The sequence below is a fragment of the Cynoglossus semilaevis genome, chromosome 10 (genome assembly GCF_000523025.1).
Source record: "Cynoglossus semilaevis isolate Cse_v1.0 chromosome 10, Cse_v1.0, whole genome shotgun sequence".
Lineage (NCBI taxonomy): Eukaryota > Metazoa > Chordata > Actinopteri > Pleuronectiformes > Cynoglossidae > Cynoglossus > Cynoglossus semilaevis.
In genome coordinates, this window is record NC_024316.1 from 6091594 (window position 1) to 6114729 (window position 23136).

The 23136-nt window shown below is 38.0% G+C and overlaps 1 protein-coding gene and 1 long non-coding RNA gene across 3 annotated transcripts in view; both read right to left on the reverse strand.

Moving 5' to 3' along the window:
- Positions 1-5056, reverse strand: part of snphb (syntaphilin b) — a 1167912-nt gene extending 1162856 nt beyond the window's left edge. For both annotated transcript variants that reach the window (XM_008318308.3, XM_008318307.3), the window contains exon 1: positions 4189-5056. The gene's annotated coding sequence lies outside the window, so the exon portion shown is untranslated. The remainder of the gene's footprint in view (positions 1-4188) is intronic.
- Positions 5057-19029: 13973 nt separating this feature from the next.
- LOC103384752 (uncharacterized) overlaps positions 19030-23136 on the reverse strand; it is a 6671-nt gene continuing 2564 nt past the window's right edge. The window contains exons 2-3 of the long non-coding RNA XR_522142.3: positions 20910-21010; positions 19030-20116 (exon numbers count right to left, since the gene is read on the reverse strand). This is a non-coding gene — a long non-coding RNA (uncharacterized LOC103384752). The remainder of the gene's footprint in view (positions 20117-20909; positions 21011-23136) is intronic.

Here is a 23136-nt window from a genome sequence, read left to right on the forward strand (position 1 = left end):
TGGCAGCATGCTTTAGGACATAATCATAGACGAGGAAGGTAAGGCTTGCGGCGGGGGTCTCTGTGTTTACATAATCGACAACTGGTGTCGTGATACTGTTGTGGTCTGTAAATACTGCTCTCGATTTGTGGAGTTCATGATTCTTAAGTGCCGGCCATTCTACTTTCCTCAGGAATTTAGTGCTACTGCTCGTAGCCATATACATTCCCTCTAGCTCTAACAACAACAGGAGTGAGGCGCTGGATTGAATGGACATATCAACTTTCCCGCACCTAACAATATTCTTGACAATGTATACACTCCACAGAAAGGTGCCTACAAAGCTCTATCTCTGCCCCACCTAGGGGGGGCAGAGATAGAGCTTTATGTGGAAGGTATACTGTAAGACTAGGTCCTAAAACATGCTGCCAAGTGATTCTTTTGTGTTTAAACCTCCAAAAAGTATTTTATATGAATATTTGAAAAATCACCCAAAACATGCCTTACTATATATAGCCTTACCATCGTGAAAATATCCATAAAAATAAAAAGTTCTGAAATGCCTTAAAATGCAAGACTAGGCCCTAAAACATGCTGCCAAGTGATTCTTTTGTGTTTAAAACTCCAAAAAGTATTTTATATGAATATAAAATACTATCAGACCACACCACTGTTATGCTAATACCGGCATACAGACCACTGGTCAAAACAACCACACCAGTAAAGAAAGGTACGGGTGTGTCCAGAGGGGTTGTCAGAGGCACTCCAGGACTGTTTCTCCACCACAGACTGGAGCATGTTCAGACAGGCAGCCACTAACAACAACATCACTGACCTCCAGGAGTATACAGAGACTGTAACCGCCTACATGCACAAGTTCATCCCTCACTCAGCCATCACCCACCTAGAGACACAAGACTCTTAAGTCAGAATGCTGTTCATAGACTTCAGCTCAGCATTCAACACAATCATCCCCAACTGGCTGCTGGAACTCCTTACCGGCCTGACAGGAAGACCACAGGTAGTTCGGGTTGGCAGAAACACCTTGCACACCATCACACTAAACACAGGGGCCCCCAAAGGATGTGTGCTGAGCCCCCTCTCCTTTACTCTGCTGACCCACGACTGCACACCAACATTCAGCTCCAACCTCTTTATTAAGTTCGTGGACGACACGACTGTGGTAGGTCTCATCAGCAACAGTGATGAGACAAGGTACAGGAGTGAGGTTAGCCGCCTGGCCTTGTGGTGTAAAAACAACAATCTCTGCCTGAAAGTGAAGAAGACAAAGGAGATTGTTGTGGACTTCAGGAGGAAGCACACCCAGCACACCCCCCTTAACATCGATGGTGCCGCAGTGGATAGGGTGAACAGCACCAAGTTCCTGGGAGTGCACATCTCTGAAGACCTCTCCTGGACAATTAACACCACATCACTGGCCAAAACAGCCAAACAGTGTCTATACTTCCACCGCAAACTTAGAAGAGCAAGAGCACCGGCACCCATCATGCAGACCTTCTATAGGGGAACCATCGAGACCATCCTGACTAACTGCATCACTGTGTGGTATGATGCCTGCACTATGTCTTACCGCAAGACCCTACAACGCATTGTGAGAGGAGCTGAGAGGATCACCGGTGTCTGTCTCCCCTCTCTTCAGGACATCTACAACATCCGCCTTACCAACAAGTCTATCAAGATTGCAGGCGATCCCTCCCACCCAGCTTACAGCCTCTTCAGCCTACTGCCATCAGGTAGGAGACTGCGGAGTCTCCGAGCCAAAACCAGCAAACTCAAAGACAAAGATTTTTATGCATTATTTCATGATATAAAGACTATAGTCTTACTTGTTTTTGGTGATATTGTGAAATATTCAGATTTTCAGCATTTTATTTCAAATTTAATTTCTCATGTGTTTATAATATTAAGTAGTAATGCAGCGTAATTAAAATTATTGGCTGTGACCGAAAACTGAAAATGAGGAAACCAAGGTCAAAAACCAAAACGAATCATTAGGCCTGTTATTAGTACCATTGCATTAATGGCTATGAGTTATGCAAAACTTGTTTCCATATGAAAAAAAATATCTGAAGAATAGAAAACATACACAATTGCAGTCAATCTTTCAATAAATACTATGTTTAGCCCGCAACTTCATCCTAGTTTTTAATTTTGGCCCACTGTGAAATAAGTTTGACACCGGTGGTCTAGACATAAGATAAATTAAGAGTCTGTAATTGGCCCAGATTAAAGCTGATGTCGGCATACAATTAGGCCATGGTCTGAAAATATCCAGTTTCATTAGTGAACCAGGCAGCAAGAGTAAAAATAAAAACACTGCAGTGCCAAGGGTTTGAGTGAAATATTCTTTAAGGCAAAAGAGATGAGTGTTGAAAAAAACAGGAAATCAATATTCACAATCACTTTAAGCTGTACACACACACACACACACGCAGAGAGACACACACACATAGACACACACACTATCTTTTCTCTTTGCATTAGCCTGTGAAGACCACCCATAAATAAGAGCTAAAAATAGGAACATAGTAATCTCATAAGGTTACAGCAGGCACATCACACAGGGTTGCCAGTGCATGTCCCTCGTAAAAAACATATAAAGATTATTGTTAAGGTACAAGAAGATCAAAAGATGTATCATAAAAGTTGGTACATGACATCGTTTTTTTTAACCTCTACATCTTTAACATCAGGAAGAAAACTTGTTTTACAAAAAAAAGATTTGCCAATTTCAAAAAATTGATTGGAATAATGTCCATAACACTGATGGTCACTTTGTCCAGACAAACCTCAAACTGTTAATTTTTGAAGCCTTTTTAAAGATCATAATGCACATTTGCCCTTCTGTGTTTCCTTTTTCTCCTTCATCCACTGAGGCGTTAGCTTCACCTGCTCTACTTCAGTGCAGTGCAAACAACAAATATTTAAGGTGATGCGTTCGCTGCCTTCCATGGAGGATAAAACCATAGCGATGCTATCAGAATATCAGATATATCAGAATAAGACACGTCCCCTCCATCTGATCACACACCAAGCTGTGCAGACAACTGCCAGTTCACCATGGTGACGCTGAGTCCATCACTTGTGGGCACTGTGAGTAGACACTGAGCTGCCATTGGATGATCTTCTTTTTATAGTACAGTCTTTTACCTCTGTAACATTATTGCTGCAATACAACAATTTCCCCATTGTGGAATCAATAAAGTTTAAACTAATCTAATCTAATCTTCAAGGGTGATGAGCACGGTGGAGTAAACTGTCAATAATAATAGACAAAAAAGGACATAAAACGACAACGGATAAAATAGTAAAACAATTTCAGAGAAACAAAGAATGAAAACCTCACAGATTTTAAACTACCACAAAAACAGAACTTCAAAGTGACACAGAAACAAAGGACAAAATCTGTGGAACGTGGACTTGAAAGACAAAAATCTACAATGACAAAGCAAAACAAAAATCATGCAGGTAAAAAAACCCAGAACAAACGTAACTTGAAAACCATAACCAAAACACTAAAGAGACAGAAGAGTAACCCAAAAACAAGAGAAAAAAAAAAAGATTTATCACTCTATAGGTTTAAAAAACAAAACTAAACAAAAAGCAAACAATTTACAAAGATACTTAGTTCACTAACAATGTTTGCTGATAGTTACGTACACACTTCATACTTCAGGTGTGGTGCCGCTTTTTGGCACACAGACCTGGCAACCCTGTCCCAATCCTCCCTGAAGAACAGAAATACTGCAAGGTCAAACTGCTGCGTCAGGCAGAGCGTCACGACTCTGCTGTTTCCAAAACATGGATGTCACTGACTTGGAGACACAGCGAGATGTTTCTCCTGCGTCTGAATCCAATCCAATCTAAACCAAACCAAACCAAACCGGACCAGACTAAAGCAAACCGCAGTGTTTCCACCGTGAAGCACTAAACACACAACAATCATGCACATCACAACATGACCAGTACCCGCGTGCTATTTTGTGTTTCCACAACACGACATAAACACCATCATCTGCACCAAAACAAGCCAGTGTCTGCAGGAAGAAAAAGCACGTTCCCCGCACCGTGACACCGCAACGAGGCTGCATTATTGTGGACGCGCGAGAACACACCATTCTCCACGTCGCCGCTGCACAGGCTCGACATCTACAGCAAAATGACAGTTCCGCAGCTGTCGTCACTCACCTGTGCCCGCTCCTCTGCGCCGCTGTCACTCCTCCTCTGTCTCCATCGCCGTCGTTGTGCTCCTCGTATCCCCCGGCCTCCCTGCAGCCCTGAGGAGCCGTGATACGGCGTGATAGTGGATCACTCCGCTCCGAGATGATGCGGTAGGTGTCTGTAGATGATTGCCGCGCGAGGAGAACCACAAGGGTAAATGGGCGAAAGCATGCGCGTCACGTTACGTCGCTTTATTTTTAAAGGGGAAACACCGCTGTGTATTTCATTAATTCATATTCACATAGATAGATACAATATATTGTAGTGTGAAAAACAAGGATCCCTGTTATTTCAATGGGTCACCGGAAGTAGCGCTGCAAGTGCTGGTAGAATAGAACAAAACAAAACAAAACAAAATATAGTTTAACATGTGTTTCCACAAGTAACTATAGAAACCTTTAGTGTTTTCTATGAACTGTGACATATGCAACTTTTGCACGGTCTAATTTTTAAACAGAATTATTTTTCTATTTTTTTGTAGATGAACCAGTCAATAATGTAGTTCTTGTCACTTGACTGTGTCCTTCTCATTATTTAGCCATGGTAAATAGCACATTTCCCCATAATTAATATATTTACCATAGAATTTAAACACACAGCATACTATTTAGTTTCCATAATCTTACCCCGGGCAATATTGGAAAAATTATGAACAGAGATTTCAGGAACATCCTTCATGTTTTTTCGAATCTTTTTGTTGAGCCAAGGCTCTTGTAATGTTCAATTCCCACCAAAAGAGGTCAGTAGATAGACATTTATTACCTCTGATTACTTTCTCAGAAATCTAATAACTAAAAATTAACTAATAATTTGATTATCATAAAGGGCTGCATGTTTAAAAACCAAACAAACAAAACACATGCACACACAAAACTTGTCAAAGGTGAAATACTGGAACAAACTATAACATTTATTTCAAATGTTAATTTTATTTTTCTAAAAACAAAATTATCAAATTATTATCTTTATCAAATATGAATAATTAATTAATTAAGTTTTTAATCATTTATTTTTCAGATTATCTGGTGCAGGGAGTGTATAGTTGGTCTTAATTTATTTAATGACACAAACGCCAAAGCTAATGCTTAACAGGACGAAGAACGATGAATGTGCATTGATGTTTCTAACTTCCTTTCATGACATAATGTTTTTAATACCTTCACATCAGAACAGGTAAAAACCCTACAGTATTTGTGTGAAGCTGTGAGTGTGAAACATTTTATGTAGCGAGTAGATATTAAATACATTTGAAATTTTATGTGAGGGTAGTTTTCAAATACAAATAAAAGACAGCATAAAATGTGATGTGCTTTCAATAAAATATTTGGACTGTCCTTTTACCTCCTGATGTCTCTCATGGCATGATGTTCAAAAGAACAAGACCAGACCTGTTTAGTTCCTTTCTTTTTTTTCTCCGTGACTGTGTTTGTGAGACGACAAGTGTCACAGTAAGAGGATCGTTACAACAACCGTGGCGCTGAGAGCGAATGGCTGTGACAGATGTGTGGCAGACTAAAAGCACTGGAGCAGAAGAGTGTGTTGATGGATAAAGGTTGAACAGAAACTTGAACTGCAGTTCAAAGCACCATGATTGCTTTATACTGGAAATGTACAACGTTTAACGAAAAAAAAAATCAGATTATGTGTGCATTAAATATTTTCACACAAAAGCACTGTAATGTGTTTTACATGAAAATGATCAGAATTTTAGTAAGTTGCAAAGTTGTCAAGCGCGGCCGTAGAGACAAACCGAATGAATCAGTTAATTCATTAATTACAATTAGCGTTAAGTGTTTTTAGCACGTCACAGTAAAACAAACAGAAACGTTTCTGTGGTTAATTGGAGCCACTTACTACGACTCAAATTCCTGCAGTACATATGCCAGGCCTGTATGTGTTGCTGTGTCCCTCCTACTGTAACATACTAACATAAAAGTGCAAAAGTGGAATAATTAGCCGTAGCGCTCCAAGCTATTGAATTAGCCTTTCTAGCATGGTCATAAGTGGCCTGGTGTTCATTGTTGTTACCGTGCGACAATGAGAAGGGGTCACTGGGTAAAAATGTAATTAACGTTAGTGATAGACGTCAAACACGATAATAATTAAAACAACAACTCCTCGGACATTATCACCTTCACTTTGTAAAAGTCAGTATTTGAATGTATTGCCTGTTACATCTTCTTAAGCTCCTCTTGGGTGCCTGTTACAAGAAACAATTATTCTGTTTCCTTTGAATTTACCTTGAGGGAATGGTGAGATATTGAAAATAAGCGAGAGGTGATGATAAATACAAGGAAGTTAAGGATCGTCTGGGTCATTTGAACGCCTCCTCCTGCTTTATCACTTTAGAAACAGATGTGAGGTGTCATCAGGGACACGTCGGACCCCCGTGTACCAGGGTTCACCCTCATACCTGCACATATTGACATGCATAGAAGTTCAATTTCATGGCTGATGTGTGTTGCAGGAACAAATTTCCCGCTTATGTCTCTGTGTTCAGGGGCTAAAGGAGTCAAGAGAGCCTTGATGGAAAATAAAAAAAAAAAACAAAACACAAAAAACATTATGGCTGGTGGACACGGTGTTTCTTCTGCTCCAATGGCCTTTGCATTCAACATCCAGGGGTCTTAAAGAAGGCAAAGAAGAAAACACTGCTGTGCAGTAGCCACAAATATACCATTTTATTTTGCTGCCATTGGGTTTATTGACATTGGAATGCCCTTGGAATAAGGAAGGTAATAACTTGACCTCACCTGCATGTGGGGGACAAACACACAACACAAGGTTAATGGGATTAAAAGTGAATGCTAGTGAAATTAACTGTGCATTTTTTAAATAATGTATATAATTTAATTGTATTTATTTATTTCCATGATTCTTCTTCTCAAGCAATTTTAACATTTTAATATGGAGCTAGAAGTATTGATCATCATAGCATTAACACACTACAATTAAAAAAAATACTGCTAAGTTCTTCTGTTAACATGTTGAGAAAAGGTTTAAATATTATTATGCAAACTACAGCTTTAAATATAATATACCAAGTACAACAATGCATTTATAAAACTAAATAAAGTCCTGCTTCTCTGCTGTTTTTAAGCCCTGACACAAAGTAGTGATCAATTAAGTCAATAAAGTTTTCAATTAAAACTTTTGAAAAGTGAGGTCAACCCCCAGATATTCCATTTTTTTGTTGTTGTTGCAAGAACTAATTTACAATATTTAAATGACAGCAATGTTTTTCCCTTAATTAAAGATTCAATTAATTTCATTCATTTTTATTTGTCACATGGGGATGTGCAAACGTTGCACAACCTAGAATAAATAGTGTAAATAAAATAAAAACAGAATGTAGACCTGTCGCAGCCATTTGAATTGAGTTGTAATTGAGTTGTAATTGACTAACAACACAGAATAATCCACTTATTAACTCAAACACAGCACTAGGCTGATATAAACATATAACAGATATATATATTATTTTTATTATTTATTCATTTTAGTGAATTACCCAGTGAAAAGTATTTTAAACCAGGAGTGATTACTTTACTGACTTCACGGTGACATTTAAACAGGTCCACACGCACAAACGAACAAACACTGATATGGCAGCAGTAAGACTGCAATTATGAGTAATCGGAGAGAAACAGGTGTACTATGATCTATAATGACAGCCTGTGGGGCTTTTATGGGTTTAGGAGAGAAGACAAACACGCCTGTTAATTAAGATATGTGAACCAACGTCTTGTAATTTGTAGGACAATTATGCCATTTAACCCGGAGAACTCCTCCATCACCCCTGTAAGCTTCAGGTTACAGTTGTTTAACCTGAGGTCGGGTCTCAGACCATCTGGCCTCATGTTTGCTAAGCCAATGGGTCAGAACACTGCAAAGACACGTTTTCGACTAAATAAGCAGGCATAATGCACTGTGTAAGTTCATATAGTCGCTGATGACTGACGTAGTTCATGGTTGTTGACGCTCGTGTCAGTCGGTGTCCACATATTGTGAGATATAAGAGAACGAGTGAGGGAGAGAAGTAAAGTTGAATGATATTAGGCAAATGAAAGAAAGTAGGGATGTCCGATATTAAGTTTATGTCGATATCCAATGTGCCGATATTGCCCAAACACTTAATTTCCAATTCCGATATCAACCAATACCGATATATGTGGCCATTTGCCCACAAAACTGAGGTAAACCTCTCAGGATCCAGGACAGTGGATCCTGCCAGGGTGTTGGGGAGTGTTGAAAAGAAAAGCAAAAATTGTACTGTTTCACTTTAGAATGCTGGCCCTGGCTGAAGTAAAAATAAAGGTGAAATTAAAGAAAAAAAAATTAAATTAAATTTTAGGATGGAAGTTTAAAGGAATATTCACTACACCATCTGACCAGCAGGATATTAAGAAAGAACAGTCGAGGTGATCAGAAGGTCGATTTTTGATCCATTTAAATTTTTTCCATTTTGATCCTTTCCCAGTTCTGACAACCACAAATGTACAAAATGTACAAAAATATGAAAAGGACAAAAGATGTCCAAAAACCCCCACACTGCTTGTCACCACTTTGTCACATTTTTACCAAAGCAAATGATGAATTTTTCACAAAAAGACAAAAAACTCTTATTTTCTCCAGAGTCTCTCTGCCCGGATCACACGTCATCCTCCGGCTAAGTTTCTAATATGAAATGAAAGGTAGAACTCAGGAGAGAACAGGTGTTGGCGGTGTGAATATAAAGGCCTCATCGGGGGTCACGTCTATCTACTCAGTACATTATAATCATCCTCTATTTGATTCCTCTCAGCACTAAAAAAAAAAAAAAAAAAAAAAGATCAGTTTATCTTTTTTCCCTTTAACTGTGATGTCAGTTCAAATTATCTTCTGGCGTTGGTTGGTTTTTCACCTGAAAGCAGTGAAAATGTGATTTTTCTAAGTCCCCCTTTTTTATATATACTTCTCTATTCATCAACAAAAACAAACAAACAAAGAAAAACATTCAGCTTAAAAAACTGCTCAGTCACTAGATTTTAGAAATTTAAGAAAAGCCTGAATCAGTGATGGAGTAATACACTTAAGGCTTTGATGTGTTTCACTGTTTAACCTCTTTATATTTCTAAGTGGAAAACTCAATTTGGAAATTAATATTTTTTTAAATTTATTTTTGTTTCATTACAATGTGACGAGCCATCGACCATTCCTACTCACGAGTCTGAGCTTATGGTGGATGTTAAAGGGTGACCTGCTGACTAACTAATATTCTTTGACCTCTTAAGTCTCTATTGTGTCGGAGCTAAATCGATTTCAATCCTCGATGTATATTATGGATGTGTATGAAATTTGCTGGGAATGGGATTTGTACACATTTACGGTTGAAGGGGAAGATTTCTGTTACCACCTGGAGTAAGGAGTTGGACAAAATACCTCTCCTCTCATTGGATTTGCTCTCTGCGAGGCAGAGGAACATTTATTCTACTGTGGCGAAGGTGAAGCTCAAGGCTCCAGCAATGATCTATGTGTTCACTGTACAAACTGCTGACACTATAGTCCATTAAGGAGTCTGGTCAGGGCTGGGTCACTAGAGATAGATTTCATTATCCGGAATACAGGATTTACATCATGTCCTCTGTAAAAGACAAATAAAATTAGCAAAATTTAAAATAAGCTCAAAATGGGTAGAATATTTACATATTTATTGCCACCGATTTATAAAATTTGGATAAATGATAGCCAATCTTGTTTTAGTAGCAGCTACAGTAAAAGCTAATATAATACGACAAAATGCTGAAAAAATTACTTAAAATAAACTAAAACCTAAATTACTGCAGACATAAAAAAAAAGAAACAAACAGAAAACAGGCACGTGTTCACTTAATGTTACAACATTAATTCAAGATAACGTTTGGTTTCAATAGGGAAGCTCAGTTAGCCCAGTGTGCTAATCATACGTTTAATAGACACTAACGACGGTTTGTTTCTTTTTCTGGTTCACATCACAGATTGTTTTTTTTGTTTTTGTTTTTTTAGAATAATAATCTTGTTTATTATACTGTCAATATCTAAAAATATGTTTATCAGAATTTTTTTAAGACTCAGATACATAACTAAGGCTTGAAAAAAATGTAGGGTGAAGACTGTGTGTGAAGACATAAAGTGTACTTTGAAGTGAAGTGTACTGTGAAGACATAAAGTGTAAACGTATGTACATGTGGAGGGCACAGTTGAAGTTGGGGTTTCTCTACTGGAAGCTGCAGCTTATGGTTATTTCATTTCTCTCAAAGTTTTACCAACAAGGTAGCTGAATATTTTATACGTGTTTTTCTATTGAAACAGTGTGCAGCACACAGCATGTTGTACTTCATTCTAGTCACAAACCCTCTGCAGGTGAATAAACCTCTCGGCTGACTGAGTGACTTATATCACTATATATTCTCCAAAAAAAAAAAAATCAACAACCCACTGACCGGTAAAATGTATCAGCGTCCAGACACTGAGGCTTTATCTTATCTACTGACAAAATATCCCAAACAGTTGGCAGACTTTTTAAAGTGGTGTCAATACTGTATAAGTACTCAACTTTGGAACTTGGTCCAACAGTGCAACAGTTGGTTTGTGAACAAAACCCTGTCATTAGGTTTTTTTAAAAATAATAAATTGGTTGGAACTTGGTTTGTGAACAAAACCCTCTCATTAGGTTTTTTTAAAAATAATAAATTAAACTAGAGATGGCTAGATACAACTTTTTTCTTGTTTGATACTGAAAACTGCATCTTGGAGTAGGTATCTGTCTAAATCTTATTTTCCTCCAACGTGTCGCAGGCTGCCGTTGCTGACGCTATAGTGTCCCTGTTTATGGCATGTCACACAAGCTTTTATCTCCAATCCTGAAGTTTTGACCAATACAGGACCGATACCAATCCTGAGTATCGGCTCGAGTCACCCCTAATTTAAATGTTTTTTTCTGATGGACATTGTATTGCAGACTGTGCACTGTGATATCTTAGCTGTGGATCACAGACATTTTCTACAGATCTTTGCATAATAAACAACTGTTTCCAAAAGGTATGTATTGTGTTATTCCATTAATATATTTTCACTGTTTTACTTTGCTCTGCCCCAGAAACGTCCACCTTCATCACGTTTTCAGGGATCATATGTCGATTTTGTTTTGCTGCGAGTGATATAGCGTATGAATAAAACATGGTGCAAGTTGCTTAGTATGCAGATGAGAGTAAAGCTCAAAACTCAAAGTTTGAGTTCAAGTCCAAGCCAAACCTCTTATTGAACCTACACATTCAAACAATCATCACTGATCTCTCTGCAAATTTAAACCGAGGTCTCACCAGTTCACTGGAGCCAGAAACTTCTGGAAACACAACACCGATAGAGACAATTTTGACCCAAGTGTGCTACGCTTCACAAAATATTTTTTGTTCATTTTATCCAGGGGTGTCAAACATATGGCCCTGGGGCCAAAACTGGTCGGCTAGGCATTGTTTCCCAAAGACTGGGTCACGACCCTGATGGGTTCGCAAGAGATTTTATTTTTGCGCCGTCTCACATCATGTTTCTCAGGAGTTTATGAATAATATCTATTGACTTGGGTCGTAAAAGTTTGTGACTTTTAAAATATGGGTCCCCAGAAAAAAAGTTTGGGAAACATTGCACTAGGGTGTTCAATTTGGCCTGCTTGATGAATTTTGAAAATTAAAAAAAATACAAAAACCAGTTATTTTTTGTAATTTTATTACATTTAATATAAATAATAGTAAATATCTAATATACAGAGGAGGGAAATTGACTTATTGTTATAAATATTGCAGCCCATGAACCAAAATAGGTTTGACACCCCTGATTTAGACAACCCCATACATTTCTGTGGTATAGAGACGGAGTAGGGGAGTTGCTCCCTGGCTAAGAGCTAAGAGTGATGTGATATGTTTGTTTCTGTCCCTGGTAACTATGACTGAGAGGAATTTTGGTCATTTCCAGCTAATTTTGATTTGTTTTGGTTCATATGTAGAGATAAAGTTTAGATGTTGTAGGATATCTTTTTGACTTTTTAGCTGACTGTAGCATTTACCGACCAAACTTTAGGTACGTTAAGATTCATGAATTTATATTTACAGTTTGAAAGTGGCATCTATAGGCTTCAATCCCATCATTCTTCTACCTATAGACCAAATGAACGGTTGATCTGTTCCTGCAGTGGCAGGTGGGGATGACTCACCGTCTACTTTGCTGCTGCCTGCTGACATTAAAGTAATTACCGTTCCTTTTACATTAAAGGTCATGTTTTGTTTTTTTCCAATCATTATGCAATTAAATAGTCACTAATTATATCTAAGATGGTGACACAGCGTACTGGTAGTGCACTAAGCATTCAAAAATGTGCAGTTTAAATTAAAAAATTTAAAAAAACATAGCTCTATAGCACAATACGATTCAATTCTTACAGCATAGGGTCACTACTACACACTATTGAATAACATTTATATTTATATATTTTAATTGCTCATACTCTACCAGCATTCCCTTTCTGGTAGATCCCAATTTACTTACTAGTTCAGTGGGTGACTGAAGAAATATTAATCACCTTAAAAAAGCATGAATCACCTCCGACACAAACCTCATCTAAACCACCATTAGCGAAGGAGATTACGATGAATGGAGCTATGTCTGGAGAGTTTGTTAAATGAATCTCATATCATGATGTAAAAACAACATTTAAGGCATAGCTGACATTTACAACATGGATGTAATGCCTGTAGGCATGGTAAAGACTGTAGGCCCTGCCTTAAAGGGAAGCATTTGGAAGATCAGCGTTTTCTCAGAGTGTGTGGAATTCTCTCTCACATACGTCACGGGACACACTGAAATCCCTACACACTGTCTGTAGCAGATTTCCATGGGAAGACCATCTGGGGAGACAGAATGAGTGTGTGAGTCTCATGAGACCAGACTGCTGGACCGCTTTATTAAATATTTCTCTGCTCATTCTAACTCACATCACTGGACCTTCCTTACAAGGGTTAACCTTCTGAAAGTTAAAATGTAAGCATTCATTGGTTTCTGGAACATTTATTAAAGCTAGACATAAAGAGTTCAAGAGTCCTTTCACATAACTGGACATACATGTAAGGTAAATTATGATAAGAAAAAAAGTGAGATATAAGAATAACTGAGTAGGTAGACGGAGCATGTGACACTGAAGGTAATCAAACGTCACAAAATTAACACCTCAGAACACGGCTCGGTGAGGTAAATGATTTTTAACAAAGCTTTAGAGAACAAAAGAATCAAAATAATTACACCGACTAACAGGAAGAATGTCAATAGACACATGAGAAGGTTAAATTTGCCCAGAAACAAATGAAATAAGACATAATCATTATTCCATCAATCAATTACTGAGGCCCATTCATGACAATGTCAGCTCCAACCATGGAATAGGAAACATCTGCTTGACCTTCACCATGGTGATCTGTCCAACACTCATGTGGCACTAATGAGACACTGAAAGAGTGAGTGTGTGTACGAGAGGGAGAAAGAGAGAGTGAGAGAATTAAGGATCAGGTCACTTCACCCATCACAGGTGATGGAGGCTTTCAATGATCTTTGAAAAATTGAGAACCATCTGAAAAAAACAACAAAAGTGCAACAAAAAATGGAAAAATAAAGATAAACACAATATAAGGCGACAAGTGTCACCTGACAGTCGAAAAAATACCAGTTACAAGATGTAAGACCTGTCTAGACCAGTGGTTCTCCAACTTTTTCTACTCTGTACCACCTGTGAAAACATTGAGCTCTCAGAGTACCACCATGATGACCAACATTAGAATTCCCCTGCTCGTTCCACGTTCAACTTGCAAGTGATCCCATGATTCCGTGCTGCCTGTGCATATGTGAGCAACAGACCTGCATTGCAGAAAAAAACAAGTAAATAAATTAAAAGACCAGACATCCTATTTTTATAATCTCACAAGTAGCTACACATTTTTTCCAAATGTTGTATTAAATGTGCATGGTATGTTTCTGGTTTATTCAACTGAAAATGTAAATGTGAAAATATGAATTTTCCCTGCCACTAGTGGTACGCATACCACAGTTTGAGAACCACTGGTCTAGACTAAAGCAGCAGACGAAACCCAATAATGGGATTCCTGAGGCTGCAGCATCACACTGTCCTTCCCCAGCACATCAGGCTAAATTGTGGATAAACTCTCACTGCTACAAAATAAAACCGTGGTCAAACGTCACGTTGATCGGCGGCTGTGCGAGGAGCCTTAGGGTGTGATGGTGGGAAATAATCGTTAATCACACTGTCATGAAATAGTCAGAGGTCTGCGGAATTAAAGAATCATGTGGCTTTAATTAAAGTGTAAAATATTGAGCCACGGTTCTAATTAAAAACTGTCTCTTCCAAGGAGGACAAGACAAGCAGAGCAAAGCAGATAAATATCCAGCTCTAATATTTCACACTGTGAACATCCACTTCCATTTTTCCGTCAGGAAGCCAATGATCTTCTACCATGGTGGCATACTGTTTTATACCCCCCCCCGTTCCTCCCCCCCACCACACACATGCACACACATCGTCTGTTACGAAACATTAGTCAGGCCCTTAATCACATCACATGTAATGTTAGTCAATGCCACGCAGAGCAGGGACAAGGTTTCGTATCAGTAACCCAGCTCAGTTACACACATACACAAATTTACAGTATATACAGTGATACCTCGGATCAACACGAACAAATCAGACTATTATTTTCAAACAAATTTTGATTTGTTTCAGGGTGATGTGATGTCACCCCAGCGAGGTGACATTTAAGCCCAGGGATTGGGATGTCGGGGTCCCAGCCCACGATTGCCACCCATATCACATACCACTTGCGAACCTTACTGCAGGTGGTGGGCCTACTGAAAGATGGGCCCACTGGGTGGGCAAAAAAATTAGATCCACCAGGCACTTGCCTGCTAGCCCCAACCCCGGGCCTGGCTTCAGGGTTGGGCCCTGGTGACGCCAATCCAGGTGACGTGAGCTTCCTTGTTTTTTCTTTTGAACTGCTCTTGGTCTGTTCCCTCTGCCCTGGGAGACCCTCGAACCCCTCCACCACCATAAGGTTGCAGTTTAAGGAGAGAATATATATATATAGTCAATTAATTTGCTTACTGTAAGTACCAAATACGTGTCTGAAATCAAAGAAACCTTTGTTTATCTTCCAGCAGCACCAGTGCTGCACCTGCAATCTTGCCAAATCAATAAAAAAAATTACATCCTTTAGGCAATCGTTATTGTAACACTCTTCTCTTGTCTTAAAAACCTCGTTCACTTAACTGCCATCTCTTTTCCCTCATATCCTCTGAGTGGCTTAATAGACTGTGGTAAGTGGTTGTATGGAATAATTGGAGGAAATGGGCAGAGAAGAAAGACAAACACATCACGTCCACTGAGGCGTGAGCGGAACCCTACATCTGTGGTGAATGTCTTCAGTCTTTAGGTCATTTGGTGGTGGAAAAGGGAAGTCACAGCTCATAAGACATAATCAGTAAAATAACACTGCTCTGATTGGCTCTCTGCCCAAACCAGTATATAGATTCCCACACTTCCAACAGATCAAGTGAGAGAATAGTAGAATAGTAATAAATCATGAAAAATTTGACTGAACAGAAAATCAGCAAAGGCAATAGTCCCGAGCATTTTGTTGACATAAGGTTTAACAAAATCAATCTTAAATGTCTTGACAAATTGAGGAGCAATGCCATCATTGGCACGATGACTTAGAAAATTAATCTAATAATAATAATTTTTTTAAAGGAAATGTTAAATATCAATTTATTTTAGTTTTGAAGACCTAAGAAATATGTCACGTCTGTAGTCTTGAATTGTTGCATCATGAAGAAGAGAATCAGAATCTGTTGTTGGGGAAAATACTAAAAGTTGTTTTGTTTTTTTTAGATGGTTTCTCCATTTGGATAATTTCTAAATTATACTCACACACTGGGCCTAATAGCTGGATATATTTGCTACTTTATTAGTACTTTATTGAACACACCTCTGATCTGGCACTGGTTGTTTGTGTCTGTGTTGGTGTTTGTACCCATCTGCACACGTGTGTGTGTGTGTGTGTGTGTGAGAAATGATAACTACTCATTCCTATTCTCATACACACTAGGGGCACAAAGCGCAAAGTAGTTAATGTTTGCCACCACGCACACTTGAATAAAATGAATCTGCTATTATAATTTATTACCCAGTATAATACTACCTTGACACATGTACCCCAAAAACAATGAAGGGATATTAGCTAAGAGGTATGGGTGGAGAATGGATTACGCTGGGCAAAGATGCACAAACACACGACTCTGAAATTTCGTCGAATTTTAAATATGGACGTGTTCTTGGGTTGCTCAGGCAGGTTACTTGGACAGGAAGTCAGACGGAGGTAAAGTAGGTTCATTTCAGCTCGGTAGAGGTGTAACTACTTTGCATGTACCTGGCATCGTTGGGCATTGAATTAATTTGAATAAAAATGACCTGTAATTAGGTGTACCCCATGTACACTTTCAGAATAATAAAACCATCACACAGACAGAGAGAGAGAAAAAAATGCTAATTATACTCACTTAGCCGTGGGTATGGGAAGGTGACACACTAACAAAATTTAAAGTTACACAGTAACATCATAATCTAGGACATAAAAACATCAGAGGAGTCTGACTTACTCTTGGGAGCCATAATGAAGGGGGAAAAGTTCCTAAAAAAACAACACAAACGAAAGAAAGTACAACCCAGTGTATGGTGTACGACTGGCAAATGTAAACAAAGCTGTGTTCTGTGTATTGCGCTGCATTGAGACCTATATGTCTGCTCCGCTCGTGAACCGGTTCCCATGCAAAGCGTAAACCGGTTGTCGAGTTTTAACGCTGTACGTCGTAATGATAGAACAAGTTAATAAATCGAAATACATTTCTGCAAAATGGCAACGTAACCACAAAACTCCGTAGGTCGAGAACATCATTCATCCAGGAACCCTTGTACCATGTAATAATTCATGACTCGTCTCTAAATCATCACGAAACCATAGGAACTTTGCTCTGTCACTAAATCAGACTCAAATCTACAGTTGAACTTTTTTTTTTTTTTTAGACTCTTTCCTCTTCACATTGTTAGACCAAGGACAGAAGCTCAGGTGCAGTGAAACTAAAAAAAGGCCTTATTCACAAAGTAGTGAGTCATCACGATGGGTTGGAAACTCGCTTTTCTAGGGATTAGGTCTAAGAGAACCCTGATACAATTTGGTCTACAGCTTGAGAACATAGAGAAACCAACGAAAAATAATGTTTATATAAACATAAAATCTCCAGTCGGTTCTCATGGAAACGTGTGAAAATATGTCGTTGGGTAAAGCGTGAAGCGATGGAGTGTCAACTTTCGATCACATCTCCAGAGGAGGATGTTATTGCTTGGTCTGACCAAATGGGGAAAATCCCAGCAAAGTAAATGTTCATGAGAACAATTTAGTCTGGAACACAGGTTATTTTTCTTTTACTTTTCTCTACGTATTTTTCCAAGTATGTTTAATCTAAGGACCATATACAATGGTCCCAGCAGGGAGTTTGCCTGTTGATGTATTTGCCGCATATTGTCATGGTAACCCATTCTTGCTGTGGAGTCTCCTAAGTGTGAGCTCATGCTGAGAGGAGAGATGTTCAGTATAAAAAATGAATATATTTATGCTGTTTTCTTCCTTTTGTGGGACTCACATGTTTTGTTTAAAAAAACAAACAAACACATTGTCATGAAACACTCTCATGAAAGGGAGGCTAAAAATGACAAAAATAAAAGGGAGGCAAAAATGACACAAAAAAAAGTGAAAGGAGAGATTAGGGGGACTGAGTTGTTCCCATGTTAGTTCCAAATTCCCTTTTAAGTATTATTCAAAATAATGAATTTTTAATGTGAAGAAAAATGACAAGCAGAACTATATATACCTATATATATAAGTAAAGAGGCTGCGCTGCAACACAGACTGCGAGACTTGGAGACAAAAAGCTGAGAATTAAGAAAGAGGGAAAATATGTTTTTTCTTGATTAATAATAATAATGTTTATTGTCCAAATACTCTTTACAGAAACAAAGAAAAATGTTATGTCTATAAATCTTTCTCTTCTGTATAAGAAATGTTGAGTTGGGCATTAAAAAAAGTTTTTTTTTGTAGGAACTCTATAAAATAATAGTCGAAAATACCTTCAAGTACCTTCAAAAGTCAGGTCTTGAACAGTACTTTATTCTATGACCTGGATGTCTGACTAAGGAAACAAAATGGTCATATCAGCCTGTTCAGATTTTTTTAATCAATCCTGTTTAAACATGCTAACTTTTTTTAAAAAACAACATTTTGCTTAAACAAGTGTTGTTAATTTAAAATTCATAGTCCTTTACATTTTCCACACTTTTCTGTTTTTGTTCATGTGCTTTCAGCACAACAGGACCTGATGCAGACCACTCCACATTGTTATTTATAATAAATTAACTATTGCATATAAACAGCATCTTTAGATTGCTTAGATTATAGTGTTGCATGTCTGCTCCTTCTCTCTCTCTCTCATTCTGCCTCTCTTTCTCATTCCCCCCTTTTACGTCTGCCCTATTTTCCCATTGTCTCTATGGTGAGGCAGATGGCTGAACACAGAGTGGGTGGATCTGCTGGAGACTTCTTTCTGTCAAAAGGAAGTTTTTCCTCTCCATTGTTACTCAAGTGCTTGCTCAGTGTGTAATTCCATTTGGTTTCTTCTTGGATCCTGCTCTATTGTTTTATTGTAAACGTAAACATAATATTATATTAACTGTGCTGTATATACGTTCCACATTTTTTCTGCTGTTATAGGGTACATGGACAATAGAAACACTGAAAAAATCAAATGAGGAAAATGTGTTTGGAAAGTTTGGACTGCACAAATTAAATTAACTTGACTACTGTGGGGAGGGGTAGTAAGTAAAAGCATGGATGTTTCAGAGAAATATTGGAGCTTCAAATCAGGAAAAGGACAGGTGACAGTACACAGTCAAAGTTTGTATTAGTATGAACATTTTATGATCAATGTAAACATCTGGATTAACCTTAACGTGAACAGATTATAGGGGTTAATACAGTCTTAGTTTCTTCTATATGACTTAAAACATTCCCATCTTTTGGCTTTTAAATAGTGGAGTTTTAGGGGAAATCATACAAACATTGGATTACATTCCAATGTTCGTATGATTTCCCCTAAAACGGAAAGTTTATATTGCTTCTATATTGTAAAATTTGTAAATATAAAAATCTATTAAATGCATCTCATTGAGTGAGAGAGTAGATAGGGGTGTGAGAAAAGTCATCTTTGAAATCACAATTTGGTTTGGGACTTGAAGAGGGGGAAGATGACAGTTTTTCAAATTTAAATAAGCTGAAGAAAGAAGACACACGCTTCAATTTCTGTTTCCTGTGATGGATTATCAGAAGACCTCCATTGGGGACAGAGTCACTTATTCATACTGAAACAAACCCAGAAGAAGTGGTCGTGTTTAGTTAGAAATAGGAAGAAAAACAAACAAGTAAACTCGAAAAGTCAGTGATATCCTGGAGAAGAGGAGACTCCTGCCAAAGTAAATGAATGTTGGCTTGGCTGGCAAGAGAGTTTCTTGAAACACACTGGATGGCAGACCAGAGGGAGTTCATGTGTGTCCACAAGAGGAGACCCACAAGACCTACGGTGAATGTATCTGGGCAGGGGGATTAACAATATCCAGGTCAAAGTGGAGAGCTGATTCCTCATAGATAAGGAATGAACCGATGTCCTGACATTTCAGCATATCATCAAAATGGCATACACCTGACTGCGCATGTGCCTGCAAAAACAAACAAACGGCATCCTCTTGTAAGTGACAAATTCAGCATATGTGTAGAAGTATTCATGGCATGTCAGTCCTTTGAAACAGGCATTTATTTTGCAGCACTTTCCTGGAGGGAGAGTGTGGAGAGTGCTGCACTCTCTTCTGTGTGGGCTTCAGACACCAATATAAATTGACAATAAGTTAACTTTTTCTCCAAATCAATTACATCTCTTCCACCTGCATGCCTTAATCCTTTGTTCGTGTAACATCTTCAATTGACTATAGCAGTAACAAGTAGCAAACATTGGTTCTGTTGTAGGAACAGAATACACATCAATAAAACAATTACCCTAAAATAAACATCATCTATAGTATCATTTTAACACTTACTGCTAGAAAACAAGAGTGCAGGTTTTTACTTCAAAACATGATCAGGTCATGTACAGCAGCTGACATTTTAGGGCCTCGTGCCGGGGAAAAAAAATTGTACTTGTTTTTGGAGGTTCCTGTTACTGTTATTACTATTCTGTTCCTTTCTTTTAGTTTATATATAATTCATATGTGTTTCCTTCCACTCCTTTATTTAAAGTTATATTCCTAACTGCAAATGTCACGTTTTCTTATTTTCAAAGACATTTCAAGAACTACCCAAGTGACCATGAAAAAACACTTTAAAAATGAAAAATACTTCTTTGAAGATTTTCACAACTTAAAATAGAGCTCTGCTGGAAGCTAGGCACATTTGGAAGTCAGAGAAAACTGAAATGACATGATATGAACAATACTTCTTACAACACTTGATCAATACCTTATTAAATGTGTACAGCCTTCATACAACACTGTATCATAGACTGTTCTCTGTCTGCCTCTGCTGAAGTCTCCTCTATTGTTTGTTTGAGGTGTTTTCCTCTGCAACAAACACATGCACAAAAGGCTTACTGCAAAACGTGTGAAAGACGGGCACAGGAATCGACCACGTCTCTGATTACCCGTCCCCGAGGAGACGGCTTTCATTCGGTGTCATGTAAACCACCAATCAAATCCATTGATGTCCTCTCAGTCTGCATGTGAAGAAAAAAGTGTCCTGATGACATATTGTGAAAAAGACAGCTGCCAAAACTTTAGTCAAACTTTTACTCAATACTAAATACATATACACAAATGGATTTTTTTCACTCTCAATATATGTATTCATTGCTGGGGAAAAAAACTTTTTCCTTGGAGTACATTTTCACTTTAGCTACCAAACCTTCTGAAGTATCTAGAAAAAAAGTATCTAAGGGATCAGTATTGTAGTAGTATAGTCTTGATGCTGTTCAGGTTTGCTTTGGCAAAATTTAGCAAAATAGCATAAAGCAAGAAAACACAGCCTGTTACTGCAGGTATTTATACAACATTGCACCTCAAGCTGATATATGACATCCACTTCCTGTAGGTACATTATCTGTCATTTTTTAATTCTTTTTGTCTCACCCTGTGCTTCCTTCTAGGAGTTCCACTCCGTGCGCTCCTGTGTCCTCACCCCTTCCTCTCCCACTGTGCTCTATATATGCAGTACCTCTTCCTCTTCCCCCCTCACCCTTGCCAGTTTGACTAAAGTCCTGAAAATATGGTACTTCTGTATTAGTTTCTCATCTTTGGCTGTTTTTTCCAGAATGAGCTCAGTTAATTATTTAAACTCGTCTCAAAGAGATTTGTAATTTAGGTTGATTAAAATCATTGAAGATCTTATTTTTTATTTCAACTGTATACTGGGTTCCTATTTTTTTCCAGCCTATCTGAAATAAAACAAAACCCTTTATTTATTTTAATTAACTGTTATTTTAACCACTGATTGTTCAGTTGTCATTTCTTTAAAAGTTCATAAAAATACAAATGTAACTTCTCCTACCGAGTCCTTTTGCAAATAAAATATATGTATGTACGATCTTCAACAATGTGACCTTCCCAGTAAAGTGAACATTAGTGTTGATTATTATCCATAAACTGTACTTGCAAACGGAAATTTGTGGATAAAGTGCACACTGGGAAAATGACAACATTTCTCATGGTGAGAAATGGAAGAGGTTGGGAGATTTAGAGGCTCTCTGGTTTCATGAACTTTGCTCGGAATAATCACCTAATAAAAAAGTAGGCCTAGAGGAGCACAACTCAATGATAGAACAAATAGTGTTAATACTGTTATTATGGCTGGAAGAAAAAGGAATGAAATTTGCACTTCAATGTGCACTGTCCTCTCTTTGAACTGATGTTTTTATCAAGAGGTAGGAGAACCCTGCCATCAAGTCAAAAGTCTAAATAAGAGACTATTTTCAGCGTCACTGACGCTCCACGCTCTTCTGCAGCTGTTTGGCTTTTAGACACACTCTAGTAATCACACGGTGGCCTGTCAGTCATGACACAAGTTGTACACAAAGACAGAGGGAAGCTGTTGAGGGTGCGGCGCAGCACTATGACAACCTATGACAATCTGTTCCATGATCTTACTCACTGTAAAGTGACAGTAAGATTCTGGACAAAGATACAAAAAAAATCATACAAAATAGTGTGAGTGGAGGTCAGGAATGAGTAGAGGGTGACGGACTTGATAGCAAAGACAATACTTCCCTACAAGGTATTTTACCATATAATCCAGCAAACTAAATTAGTTGGGCCGGACCAGTACAATCATAACATAATTAAATATAAATAACAATAAGTCCATGTTTTCCCCTCTGTTTCCATGCAAATAAGTACAAGTATATTAGATATGTATTATTATTATTCATATTTACTGAAATTTAATTTGACCAAAACTATCCTGAACATAATGTGTTTGTGTATTATTTTTATTTTCAAAATTCATCAAGCAGACCGGACTAAACACCATAGCGGGTCAGTTTTGGTACACGGGCCATATGTATTTCTGGCACATTTCGAGTCCACACTCGAATTTAGAATTTATACCCACCTGTCTGTAGAAGTAAAGGGCAGTTAAAGTAATAACAATTAAATGATCCAATCAGACCACAGATACATGTACACATGTAGATAAG